This window comes from Meles meles, chromosome 1 (genome assembly GCF_922984935.1).
Source record: "Meles meles chromosome 1, mMelMel3.1 paternal haplotype, whole genome shotgun sequence".
Taxonomy (NCBI): Eukaryota; Metazoa; Chordata; class Mammalia; order Carnivora; family Mustelidae; genus Meles; species Meles meles.
Window position 1 is genome coordinate 191,114,319 of NC_060066.1, and position 13,028 is coordinate 191,127,346.

At 50.1% G+C, this 13,028-nt stretch overlaps 1 protein-coding gene across 1 annotated transcript in view; it reads left to right on the forward strand.

Moving 5' to 3' along the window:
* Window positions 1-13,028, forward strand: part of LOC123926444 (CUB and sushi domain-containing protein 2-like) — a 596,474-nt gene that overhangs the window by 74,669 nt on the left and 508,777 nt on the right. The gene's annotated exons all lie outside the window — the stretch shown is intronic.

The window sequence follows — 13,028 nt, forward strand, 5'->3', positions numbered from 1 at the left end:
CCGTCCAGTAAAGCAGAGAGGGTGAAGTATGGATGAGAGTGGGTTCATCGTGGGGTGGGCTGTAGTGGAGAGGTAGGGGTGTGGCCAGGGCAGAGGGCCAGGGGCCTATACACCATGCTGGGGAGGTTGTCATGTATTCTAATGGAAGCGGGGACGCACCAGAAGGTCTTAAATGGGCACTGTATGTGTTATCTAATCATTCAATAGCACCCTCCTGAAATAAGTAGCCTTAATTTCATTGCCGGAGTTAGATAAACGTCTGAGGTCTCCAAGCTGCTGAGGGGCTGAAGGGGGAGTGGGCCACAGGTCCCCTAGAGCCAGAAACGAGGCTCTTTTCCCCACACCAAAATGCTTTCTTACCACATCGGATTCATTTGCATTCATTTCATTTCCTTTTTAAAAAATTCATTCCGTTTTCCTTTTAAAGCAGCTTCTTTGAAATAGTGAAAGTAGTAAGCGCTCACTACTGTAGGAAAGTCAGGCAGTCTAGCAGCATGGAGTAAAATGACGGAAGCGCCTCCTTCCCCAGGCCCTTGTCCCAGCCCCTCTCCCAGGAGGTGACTACTGTTAACAGTTTGGTGTGTGTCCAATTTCTTTTTAAATAAAGATTCATTAAACTGCCCGTGAGGCTTATTGGGACATCCATCAGCCCTTTAAAAATTGTTCTGATGAATTAAGTGTAAACTAATTAGAAACATGGATTCAATTACCCTCGAAACACACAAGGGCTTAATAATTAATAGGAAGAGGGCTTGAGGCCAAAGGCATTATGGATTTTATCAAACCCCTAACATCTGAAAAGTAAATATGTTTGATTCACCCTAAATGCTGGCAGATTTACCATCCAGAGGCAAACCTGTTGGTACGAGCTTTGTGTTTAATCAGGAAAGTTATCTGTGATTAATAAAGAGTCAGCTGGAGTGCGTGGAAGCCGAGGTCTGCTTGTTGTTCCTGGAGATGACAGCCTGGGACAGGAGAGCCTGTCTCTCTGGGTTCCTGGAGTCAGCTCTGTTCATGATCTCTCATCAGGCTGGCTTTGGGGATGGTGGTGGGTAGTAGCGGTTCCACTGAGGTCCCCTGTGAATTCACTGATCCTTCTTGTGGGTCCAGAGTATCTGGGGAGCACTGCTGGGCCAAGAAACCCTGCAGGATTTTGGAGGGAACATGCTGCTTGTCCCCTTGGACTATGAGCTATGATGCCTTAGATGGAGTTGGAGGAGAGCTGGGGTGGGGGGAGGAATGAATATTTACCTGCTGTGCCAGCTGCTCTGTGTACCATAGCTCATTGAATCTGCACAGTTTTCCCGGAGGTAAGAATTCTTGTCTCCATTTTTAATGCTAGGGAAACTGAGTCTCTAAGAGGCTACATGCCTCGGGGCGGCTGTGTTCAAAGTCCGAAATCTGCCTAACAGCCAGGTTCACACAGGTCTGCGCAAGGACACCAGGGCTGAAAGGGGTGGTGGTGGAAGGGCAGGAAGCAGGGGCTCAGGAAACTAACTGCCGGGACCCATGGGACAGCCATGTGCTCCATCACCTAATGCCAAAGGGTGGGTTTGGGCGGACGTGGTGGGGGGAGGGGTTGGCAGCAGGTGCTCCATAAAGCCAGGTGGGCAGCAGTGTAGGGGTCCGGAGCAATCTCTCCATTCACAGTAGGACCCTATGGTTCAAGGTTAAAGTCAGTCTTTGTGGCAAAGCTTCACCTAGCTTGTTCGCCAAGTCTGCTACTTAAGAGCAGCCAAAATTTAAGGCCCCGTGGAGCCCGAGTCTCAGGCCAAAAGGCCGTGCTAGCTCACCCCTCCTCATGACTGTTCTGCCCGCCGTCTTACCAGGTGTTGGTCAAAGATGCAGCATTGCCCCAGAATGGAGTGGGCCACCCCTTCACCTTCATCTGCCCCTTTCTTGCAAGTGGGGGCTGACAGGGGCGTTGCAGAGATAGGAAAGCGCCCCCTCATTTATCCTCAGCGCTTATTCCCTGAACCTTTAGGGCCACAGAAATCACTGTGCAAGAACCCTGTAACCCAGGATATGGGTTTCCAAGTTTGGACATGGAATTCTAGCCTTCCCTCTCTTCATCAGTAGAAACGGTACCCAAACAAACCACCCCCCAAGTACGAGTTCCTTGTTCCCTTGGAATTAAAATAAATGTAAAAGGAAGCCAACTGTCAGCTTTTCAGCGAACCAAGAGCCAAGTTATTGCTTCCTGTGGCGGGTGCGAGCTGCCGCAGGGTGTGGTGCTCCCAGCCAAGCGTGGGACAAGGAGACCCGGCTCCCGTCCAGCCTGGTTCCTGACCGACTTCACCAGGTCTGTCCCTTTTGAGGCTCAGCAGTGTCTTCCTGACTTGTCCGTGGAGGGTGTGAGTCCAGAAAGCCTCTAGAGCTTCTCTGAGTTCTGAAATCATGGGATTGAGTCTTGCTGGAAACGTATGGGGAAGGACTATGAAATACTCCGCATCTTCTTGGATTATTTCTGTCCTCCTCGGGTACCGCTCTTGGCTCCGTGAATAATTCTACCGTTTGTCTTTGGCATCGGTGTTTGTTTTCCAGGGGCCCATCCAGCAGCGTGACAGAGAAGGCTGACTGCCCGCCATTGTTCTTGGTCACGTCCACGGTCTGTGAGAAGCAGCAGCCTCCCCTGCATCCGGGTGCTGCCATGTGGTTTAGCGGTCAACAGAAAGTGGATGGAAGTCATGTGTACCCCTCCCAGCCTGGCCCAGGAAGGCTCCCTTGTGATCTTGTGTTCTCTCTTCTTCTCTGAAGTCAGGAGATGCCTGCATGACTCTTTGAAGTAATTTGTATTTGAAACCCACCTGCTCCTGGTTGGCTGAATTTTGTACAAAAGCTTTGCTCTCTAAGGGCCCCAGGGTTTGTCTGTTGCTGTAATCCATGTTTTCTTAGCCATTGTGAGCCCTGAGTCCAGCCACTGAGGAAGGTACTGTAGAACCTAGAGGTAGGTGAGGATTCTAGATGGCAGGATCCATGAGCTTTCCAGTATTGACATGCAGTCTTGTTTGCTTTTGGGGGAGACGAAGCTCCTGGACAGTCTGGCCTTAGTTCCTAAAAATGAGGCCATTGATGCAGGGTTGAGGTGTTCTTTAAAGGAGTTCTTTGTGCTCCTGACTTCTGGTGGATTCCTCTTGGCATTCTGTGGTTCTGGTTGTAGTCCCTGTCCCTGTCCCATCTGCTGGGGCTTCAGCTGAGAACCCATCATGGTGTGGTGGCTCAGAGAGAGCTTTGGAGCCAGGCTGCCCGGATTCATGGCCTCGCTCTGCCTCTTACTGGCTGTGACTTTGAGGAAGTCCCTTGTCCCCGAGTTTCAGTGTCTCTGCCATAAAGTTGGGATTCCAGTGGTACCTACCTCGTAGGAAAGTTGTGAATATTCAACTACCCTACAAGACCCAACTACATAACAGGTACTGGGCGCGTGGTAAGCACTCAGTAGATGTTTATTGTCTTGTCATTATTGTCCTCCCTGAAGCTCAGGTCCCCACGACCACCTCCCTGGTCCGTCCCCACCCACTTTATCTCTTGCCTTGGTTATCACAACAGCCTCCTGCCTCTTCCCCTTGCTATTGCCTTGGGTGTCTTCTGTCTTATCCCTAATACCAGAGCTACAAGGATATTTTATTTTCACATTTTTTATTTTTTTTAAAGATTTTATTTATTTATTTGAGAGAGAGTGTGAGCAAGAGAAATAGAGCACAGGTGGGGGGCGGGGAAGGGCAGAGGGAGAGAGAGAAGCAGGCTCCCCACTGAGCAGGGAACCCCACACGTAGGATCTTGGGATCAGAACCTGAGCCAAAGGCAGACACTCAACAAAGCCACCCAGGAGCCCTCTTTTTCAAAAGAACAATCTGAATTGAAACATATAAAAAGAAATAGTTTGAGATTTACAGAGAAGTTGGAAAGATGGTACAGAGAGTTCCTATATGTGGCTCACTCAGATTCCCTTATTATGAACGTCTCACATCTGTGTGATACCTTTGCCACAGATAATAAACCAATACCGATTTATTGTTATTAACCTAAGAACATATTCTATTCAGATTTTTAGTTTTTACCTAATGTCCTTTTTCTGTTCCAGGGTCTCCCCTAGGGTATCTTAGATCCTTAGGCTCCTTTTGGCTGTGACGGTTTCTCAGACTTTACTTGTTTTAGATGATGGATACTTTTGAGGAGTACTGGTCAGGTTTTTTGTAGAATGTCCTTCAGCTGGGATTTGTCTGATTTTTTTCTCATGATTTGACTGGAGTCCTGCTTTTTTATTTTTTAATATTTTATTTATTTACTTATTTGAGAGAGAGAGAAAGAAAGCAGGCTCACAAGTTGGGGGAAGGTGCAGAGGGAGAGGGACAAGCAGACTCCCCACTGAGCACAGGACCCGATGCGGGGCTCGATCCCACAATGGGTGACCTCAGCCAAAAATCAAGAGTTGGGTGTTTAACTGACTGAACCACCCAGGCACCCCAAGGAGTCATGTAGTTTTGAAAGGGAGACGGTGTTTTCATCACATCGCGCCAAGGGTACAGATAATCGACATGACTTGTCCCTGTGGATGTTGACCTTGATCGCCTGGCTGAGGTCCTGTATGCCCTACTCCAAGGTGACTCCTTTCTCCAACTGTCCTCTTGGAAGGGCAGTTGCGCACCTTAGGGTAGAGCGTTAGGTTTCATCTTGAGAGCAGAGTGTCTGCACGAACTATTTGAAATTCTTCTGCACGAGAGATGTCTATTCTCTTCCATTGATTCATGCATTTATGTCACTATGGATTCATAGGTCCTTATTTTTATACTCTGGATTCTAACCCAATACTGGTTTATTTATGTTGTTGCTCAGACTGTTCTTGCCCGGCCCCCAGGCACTCCTGTAGTTCGCTCCTCCTGTCTCCTGACATTTCCCTGCGTCGTCAGTCTTTGTTACAAATGTTGGTGGTTCTGCTGTTTCATGAACACTCTTGGGAGTAATGAGCTTGGGTTCCCTTGATCGGAAAATGGTATTAGACCCCAAGATCTGGCTCTGCGTGAACCCATGACTTTTGGGGCATCACTGCTTCTGGGCCCTCCTCGCTGCTGGAGCAAGGAGCTCTCTGTGTGTACACCAACCCGTGTATATACACAAAGCCATAAATATTTTTATGTGCATCCATCTGTGTCTCTGTTAAACTAAACATGAGTTCATGCTGATATCTCCAGCTCTACTCCAGTACCACCTGGATCATTGTTGCCTCCTTCCCTTATTTATCTGGAACCTCCCACACCACCAGGGAGACACCTGGCTGCCCCCATCTGCTATGCATTTGCGTCATTGTTCGATTACAGGCTGCATGTGTGGTGGTACCAGCACTGGGAACCTGTGCTCCTGTGGGAAAGGACTTTTTCAACTAGAGGATGGTCATTATGCTCTGTTCCTTTTGCCTTTGGTTTCCCAGATTTCACTTGATTCAAAAGTGAATCATGAATCCTGAAGATAAGCGCTATGGAGAAAATACACATCAGGGCAGTGGTGTGACGTCTAAGGGGTGAGATCTTAATAGGGTGGCCAAGGAAGCCATGTCCCATGAAGGTGACTCTTGTCTAAAAGCCTGGAACAAAGTGAGTTCGGTGTCTCCATCGATCTGCGGATGGCTCCAGGGGACACCTGTCACGCTGGGTTGTGTGTCTCATGTACATTTCCATCGCAGGGCCCAGCAGGTCTGTGAAGGAAAACTAAGGGACAAGAAACATGTTTATCAGTAACTTCAGGGGACATGAAAGAGACTCAGGCCCACGTTATGGGCACCTGTCCTCAAGGAACTGCAGTGGACTGTGGTTTCCTGGGGACGATGACAAAAGCCATGAAGTCGGAGAAGCCCTCCCCTGTACCCAGCAAAGTCTTTCACCAAACCCTCCTGGTTCCACCCTTCCCCACCCACCTTTGCCCCTTTCTGCTCTCACTGGGCAGCGGCAGCTTCATCAGGGAAGGAAGTCTGTACATTCGGCTCCGCCCCCCCAATTTGATTATTTTGTCCCTGGAGGCTCTCAACGAGTGATCTGGGGGCTTTGTGGGGCCCTGGCTGATCAGAGGAGGAACATCCAACCTCTGTCTTTTCGGGGATCCTCGAGCTACCCATCACAGACAAGGTGGGTCTTAGACTTCTCTAAACCCTCCAAGGTGAAGGGTGAAGTTGATACCTTTCCAGCTGCATTGCAGTCGTGGCAGGAATTCATCGTGTGGTCCCTAGATGAATGCCCTGCTCCCCAGCGGGGCCCTTGTGGGTGGGGGAGCCAAAGACAGGAAGAGTCCCTGCAGACGGGGGCAGGGCTGCTCCATGGGGCTGCTCCATGGGGCTCCTCCCTGCTCCGCGCGATGGCTTCGGCTTCCCAGACTCCCCGTGTTATTTGCTTTCCCGAGTCAGCCAGTACGGGCCTTTTCTTTGCTCCCATCTGGCAGAGGAGAAAGCTGAGGTTCTAAAGGATGAATAAATAGTGGATGATAGTACAAGGCAGCCAAGTTCTCAGTGTTTTCGATCTGCTCTGGCAGTGCCCTCCAGCCACATTGACTGCGGGGTCCAGGGAGGGGCAGGAGAGAAGCAACCTGGACACAGAGCCTGCAGTCCTAGAGGACATGGAGGAATGAGAGGGAACCTTGCAGAGAGAGGATTTCTCTTCCACAGTCTACCCCTTCCTCCCTACTGGAATTTACCTCCACTTGGGCAAAAAGGAGAGCAGAAAGGGCTAACTGCCTTTCCCCCTGCTGTGCTCCTCCTTCTGTGTTGAACTAGGTGAGGGCCTTGATGTGGTGAAGTCTTTGTGGAAGCCCAAAGGAGTGGGTTCCTTCTATTTTGGAGTATGTAGAAGAGTAAAGATTTTCTTTAATTAGATAGTGCCGGATAGATTTAATTAAAGCTTCAAACCTGCAATTTTCTTTGTTTGATTGATCAGTTGGTGCTGATTGCCTGGAGTAATTACGAAGGGGGAGGTGGCGTTTGCGAAGTCTGGTGGCGATAAAGAAGCAGACTGAGTCAGCTCCTGGGTACTTGGTTGTCGGAGTAGATCCTGCAAAGGCTTAAATTGCACAAATGTTTGTCCATTGGCCAAATGAAAAATAAGGTGTCTAAATTACACTTTTGTCTAAATTGTGCTCCTGTCTGATGTGCTTCTATAGAAAAGTTCCCCTTTACCTCTTTGCTCCAAATGTAATCACGAGCCCGAGACCAGGCATTATTCTGTTATTTTTGTCTTCTTTTGGGGGGGGTGGGGATAATTGAAGCACATTGTTGGGAGTGTCTCGTAGTGACCTCTTCTAAATCTCTAGAGCCCGTGGAGGTTCAGACGAGAAAGACCGCCTCTTCCGAGCTCTGCGTTTAGGGAACTCATGGAGTTTTAGAGTCAGGAAGCCCTGGGTTTGAATCCTAGTTCTGTGACCTTGAGCAATACCTTCTCTTTCTCCCCAGAGCCGCAGATAGGAGAGCTGTGGAAAGGATTCAGTGAGCTAACATTTGGGCATCTAGTGTCTGGCCTGCTGTGGGTTCTCACTGGATGTGTCTCTTCCCTGTCCTGGGCTCTGTCCCCTCACTGAGGTCCCCACTACCACGACTGAAGCTCAGTGAGCTCATGAGAACAGAGCCATCTTGCTCACATTACAAAATCACCCCTGGATGACAGCCACAGCTTGGTGTGTGGCCTTCTTAGCATCTATCTATCCTGTGGTGAAGAAGTGAATGAAAACCCTGTGCATTTAGGGGCCCCCCACCCACCAAAGTAGGTGACACCAGGATAGGGGGAAGAGGAGGCTCCATTCAAAAAAGCCTGAGGGGTCCTGGTCCCTGCTGGACGCAGCCTGAAGGGGGTGGCGGGATCTGCCATTTGAAAGAAAGCCTTGGTGGGAGAAGCTATTCTGTTTTCTTCAGAACTAGTCAGACCATGCATGGAAACTAAGTTGACTTCTTCAGTCATACGCTGGAAGGGGGTGTTAAGGCTGTTGCCACACAGAAGAATGTTTGAGTTGTTAGAACAAAGCAGGCTGTGGAAATTGCCAGTACGTTCTGTGTATCACCGCAGAAGAATGTCTCCTCAGGCCAGAAACACTAGAGGCAGAGAAGAGCAGCCTGCTAATAATACCGGTATTAGGGGAGCCGGATTGTAATTTTTGTTTTCTGCTTTATTTGAAGATGTTTCTGTCACATAGCGTGTTATTTGGACCGTAAGAGTGCATTTTCAGTGGATGTAAAGTTAGGCGTAAAAGAAAAGCAAAAAGCCTCCGTTTGTTACTCCTCACTCTTATCCATAGAGGGACAGGGACAGACGGAAGTTCTTCCAAAGGAGAGTGAGCAGGACGAAGGCAGATTGGGTCTGTGTTGCAAGAGGGAAATTGAAGGACTTTGGGGGTATTTACTTGGAAGAAGGGGGCTTGCAGTGGAAGTGATGGCTGTTGTCAAAGGCCTGGGAAAAGGCTCAAGAGCTGACATCAGGTGGCCACACTCAGGCTGCAAAATGGACAGGACAGGACCATAGACTTCAAGTCGTGGCCAACACTTGCATCCCTCTAGAACCAAGGCTCCTTGCTTCCTGCTTCTGGAAGAATCCATGCAGAAAGTGGGGCTTGCAGGCCTGCCCCTCTCTGGGCCACCTCGGGACTTGCCTTACACTCAGCCGTCACCCCTGGAGTTGGGGATGTGGCATCCCAGTAACTAGCCTAGACAGGAGCCCGAGGGGAGGTTTATAGACCCAAGATCCCACAATTCTCTGAGAGCTTCTGGGTGATGCTGGTGTGGGTTCATGGCCGACCCAGCACCCAGCACCCAGCACCACCTCTGAGGCCCTTTCTGGCAGCTCCTGGGGCCCTGGCTCCCTCAAACGGCAACGTGTTGGTTCCTTACATATTCGCGCTTGGCCCGTCCTTTTTAGAGTCTGTTAAATGAAGAGGAACCAAATAAGAATGAAGAGCGAGGTGCGAGTGAATCCAGGCACGACTTGAGAACTGTGTTTTAACAACGATAGACCCCGGCACTCATTGCTCAGATTTACATCTGCACATGTTCATATCTGTGCTCGTGATTGTTGATCATTTGCAAATAATGCTCTGTTGTCTTAATTCTACTTTCATGGCTAATGATGTGTGTTTCATTCCGATCAAGCGTAGACTTAGAGTAAACATACATTTCTCAATATACTTCCCTCCGATCACTACCCAGGACCATGAGTCATTGAAAGAAATCGAGTGTGAGGGAGCCAGGATGGTGTCTGAATCCCGTCTGGTGCTGGCAGCCTTCTCTGCCGGCCCGCTAAGGACCTAGAAGGGGCGAGCCTGCTTGTCCTTGCTCAGGGCCTCCCTGCTGGTTGAGGGAGCCCCTGCGACTCTCTGATGAACGTCCATGGGCTTGAGGGAACTGCCAACACCAGTGATCACCGACCCGTGCAGAACAGTCTCTCTTTTGTTTCCAGAAATTTGTGATGTTTCCAGTTTGATTATCCAGGATCGATCTCCGCTGCCCCCATTCCTACTCAGCAGCAGGCAACATCATTCCCCAGACCCCCACCCCATCTTGCCCCAGCTGACTGTGGAGAGGCCCCATCCTTACCAGAGGGTCGCTCAAGGGCTTAGCCTCCTGGGTCTGGGCTCTGAGCACCCTGGACTCTTAGGTGTCTGTTGTGTGGTGGCGTCCTGGCCCCTCAGCTGGGCCCAGGCCCTCTAGCGTGGCTTTGGACGCCACTTGACTTCTTTAGCCCACATCTCACAGCAGCTGGCCTTTGCCTCTGCCTCCTGGTTTCAAGTCAGACACGGTCCCCAGGACTCTGCCAGTCTCTAGGCCGTGAGCCTCCCATGTCCCTGCAGGCACCACTCCACCAGACTGGTGGCTGAACCCCAAATGGTCCTTCCCTCTCCCTTCCATCCCTTGCCCCTTCCCTCTGCCAGCTTCGAGGGTGTTTCATGATGCGAGTGAGCAGGGAATGCTGAGGGAGGGATAATGCCAAGACAGAGAGTGGGGAGCCGGAAGGCACAAGCAAGGAGGAGGGTGGGATGAATCAAAAGCTGGCTTTGGGACAGCAGTTCCTGACAATAAAAATTAACACGTGCCATTATTTATATATGCAGCTGTATATACATCCTGTGAGGAAGGTGTTACCATCTCCACTTTATGGATGGAAACTGAAGCGGACTGAAGCGGGTCACGAAGTGACTTACTGAGATCACGAAGCTGGTAAATGGCAGAGTCAGGATTTGGACCTGGACCGGCAGACTTCAAAGCTTGTAGCCTTAAGCTCTCTGAAATCCTGTCCCAAGTTTCCACCTTGGGCAGAGTGGGGTCATGGGCCCCCGTGAATGTCTGATGTTAGCCATGGGCTCTCCCCCTCCCTGCCAGATACACACACCATCATTGAACCATGTGCATTCAGTCGTGATGGATGGATGCCTAAACCCCATGGGACCCATCTTTGTGCCTTAGGTTTGAAGGCTCCTGCTTTGGAGGCGGTGCCCATGGATGGCAGTAAGAGTAATAACAGAGATTTATACTTTGTTGAGTATTTATGATGTTCTGGGCACAGGGCTAAAGGCTTTCTGTGAATTACCTTGTTTACCCCTCCCAACAGTTTCAGGAGGAATTCTCATCCCCATTATGCAGATGAGAAAGCTGAGGTTTAGAGAAGTCGACTCACTATCCCAAGCTCAAGCAGCTAGTGAGCCCCACAGAGGAACTTAAACCTATAGGTCTGGTCTGCCGGCTCTGACGTCAGCACCCTGTATGCCTGCAGCTGCACTGCTGAGGGCTGGTGGTGCCTTCGTCCCTTCGGGGGACAATTTCTGGCGGGTGCTTCTTGAAGATTCTCACCCCCAACCTAGGCCTGCTGGAGTCTGCTTCACCATCACCTGTCCACACGGCTGACCCGTGCACACTCAGCGGAGTCTTCCGTCTTGGAGAGCAGGAGGACAGCATGACAAAAATAAAGGACAGGTTGGGGGGCCCAGGGCAGAGCTAGCCAGGGAAGGAGGAGGAAGATTTGTTCCAGGAAACCTAGAAGACCCCCACAGAGGAAAGAACAGTGTGAGGAAAGGAGGGACCGGAGGAGGTTCTGGGAAAGGGGAGCATTCTTTTTTTTTTCTTTGTTTGTTTTTTTTGTGGTTTTTTTTTTCCATTTTATTTATTTTTTCAGCGTAACAGTATTCATTCTTTTTGCACAACACCCAGTGCTCCATGCAAAACGTGCCCTCCCCATTACCCACCACCTGTTCCCCCAACCTCCCACCCTGACCCTTCAAAACCCTCAGGTTGTTTTTCAGAGTCCATAGTCTCTTATGGTTCGCCTCCCCTTCCAAATTTTTTTTTTTTAATAAACATATAATGTATTTTTATCCCCAGGGGTACAGGTCTGTGAATCGCCAGGTTTACACACTTCACAGCACTCATGATAGCACTTACCCTCCCCAATGTCCATAGCCCCCTCCCCCTCTCCCAATCCCACCTCCCCCCAGCAACCCCCAGTTTGTTTTGTGAGATTAAGAGTCATTTATGGTTTGTCTCCCTCCCAATCCCATCTTGTTTCATTTATTCTTCTCCTATCCCCCTAACCCCCCATGTTGCTTCTCCATGTCCTCATATCAGGGAGATCATATGATAGTTGTTTTTCTCCGATTGACTTATTTCACTAAGCATGATACGCTCTAGTTCCATCCACGTCGTCGCAAATGGCAAGATTTCATTTCTTTTGATGGCTGCATAGTATTCCATTGTGTATATAGACCACATCTTCTTTATCCATTCATCTGTTGATGGACATCTAGGTTCTTTCCATAGTTTGGCTATTGTAGACATTGCTGCTATAAACATTCGGGTACACGTGCCAAAGGGGAGCATTCTGAGGAGTCTGTTCTTGCAGAGTGAGATTCGGGCATTGGGTTCTGCAGCCAGTGGGTCGTTTTGCTTCTGCAGAGACTGTTGGTTGTGAGGTCAGGGAACAGGGTCGTAAAGCCTGGCAGAGGCAAGGATGGTGTTGGGGACCGTCAGGCAGGACAGGCTCCAGCAGAGCTGCGTCCAGACACAGAGATTAGAGGCTGCTCTTGGCTGCCTTGTCCCCTGGGATGGGCCCTCAGAGTCTGTTCTGCACATGGTCCTCCCCTGCCCACCTTCCCTGACCTCTGTGTCCCCATCTTTAGCACGGCCATCTCGAGCATGTGTCCTGAAACGTGGCCGCCACAGGACTTCCCAGGGTGGCCATTTTAAAGCATCCACATTAAAGTGACAGTGTCAGAATATACCAGCCATTCTTTTGTTCCCAGGTGTGTGTGTCCTGGACATCTACGATAGATGCCACCAACACATGCTACTTGGTAATCAAAACAGCTGAAGGCTTAAGGGTTTATTTTTAGGCTGGGTCCAAACATGCTGCTGCCTCAAAATGTCACTGCAGGGTCTCAGAGGGCCTGGGTGCTTGCTGGGTCTTGTCCAGGGCCATTGCCCATTCCCGGGGCCCAGCGAGGTCTAAGGCCATGGTAGGAGGTATTCTGGTGAATTGCAGATTCACTTGGGTCAGGAGTGGTGGGTCCTGAGAGCCACATCCGTCTTACTGGAGGGGAGGCTGGTGAGTTCCACATGGTGGGGTCCTGTCTCGTCTGGTGCCCCACTGTGTGGATCCCATACCCAGAGCCCATATGGAGAAGCTTAAGGCAAGTCTCCTCCCCTGCCGCCTAGCCAATAGTCTCTTCCAACAATGGCAGTGATAGCTCTGACTTCTTGGCCTGTGCACGTGAATGGCAATAGTAGTAACTGGTTGTCAGGGTTTAAGAGGACTGTGGGAACCAGAGCTGGAGTGTGGTGTGTGCTGGCGGGGATGCTCGCTGCCGTGGTGAGCGATGGTGCCCACTGATCTGTTGCTTTTGCCTCGGTAACAAGAATGGCTACTAGGTATGGAGCCCTTACCACCTGCCAGGCACTGCTTTAAGTGCTAAACATGGAGGTACTCTAAAGTCTTAAACAGCAATGCTAGGAAGTAGGTGTTCCCATTTTCCAGATGAGGAAGCTGAGGCACAGGGAGAATAGGTGACACGTGTCTGTG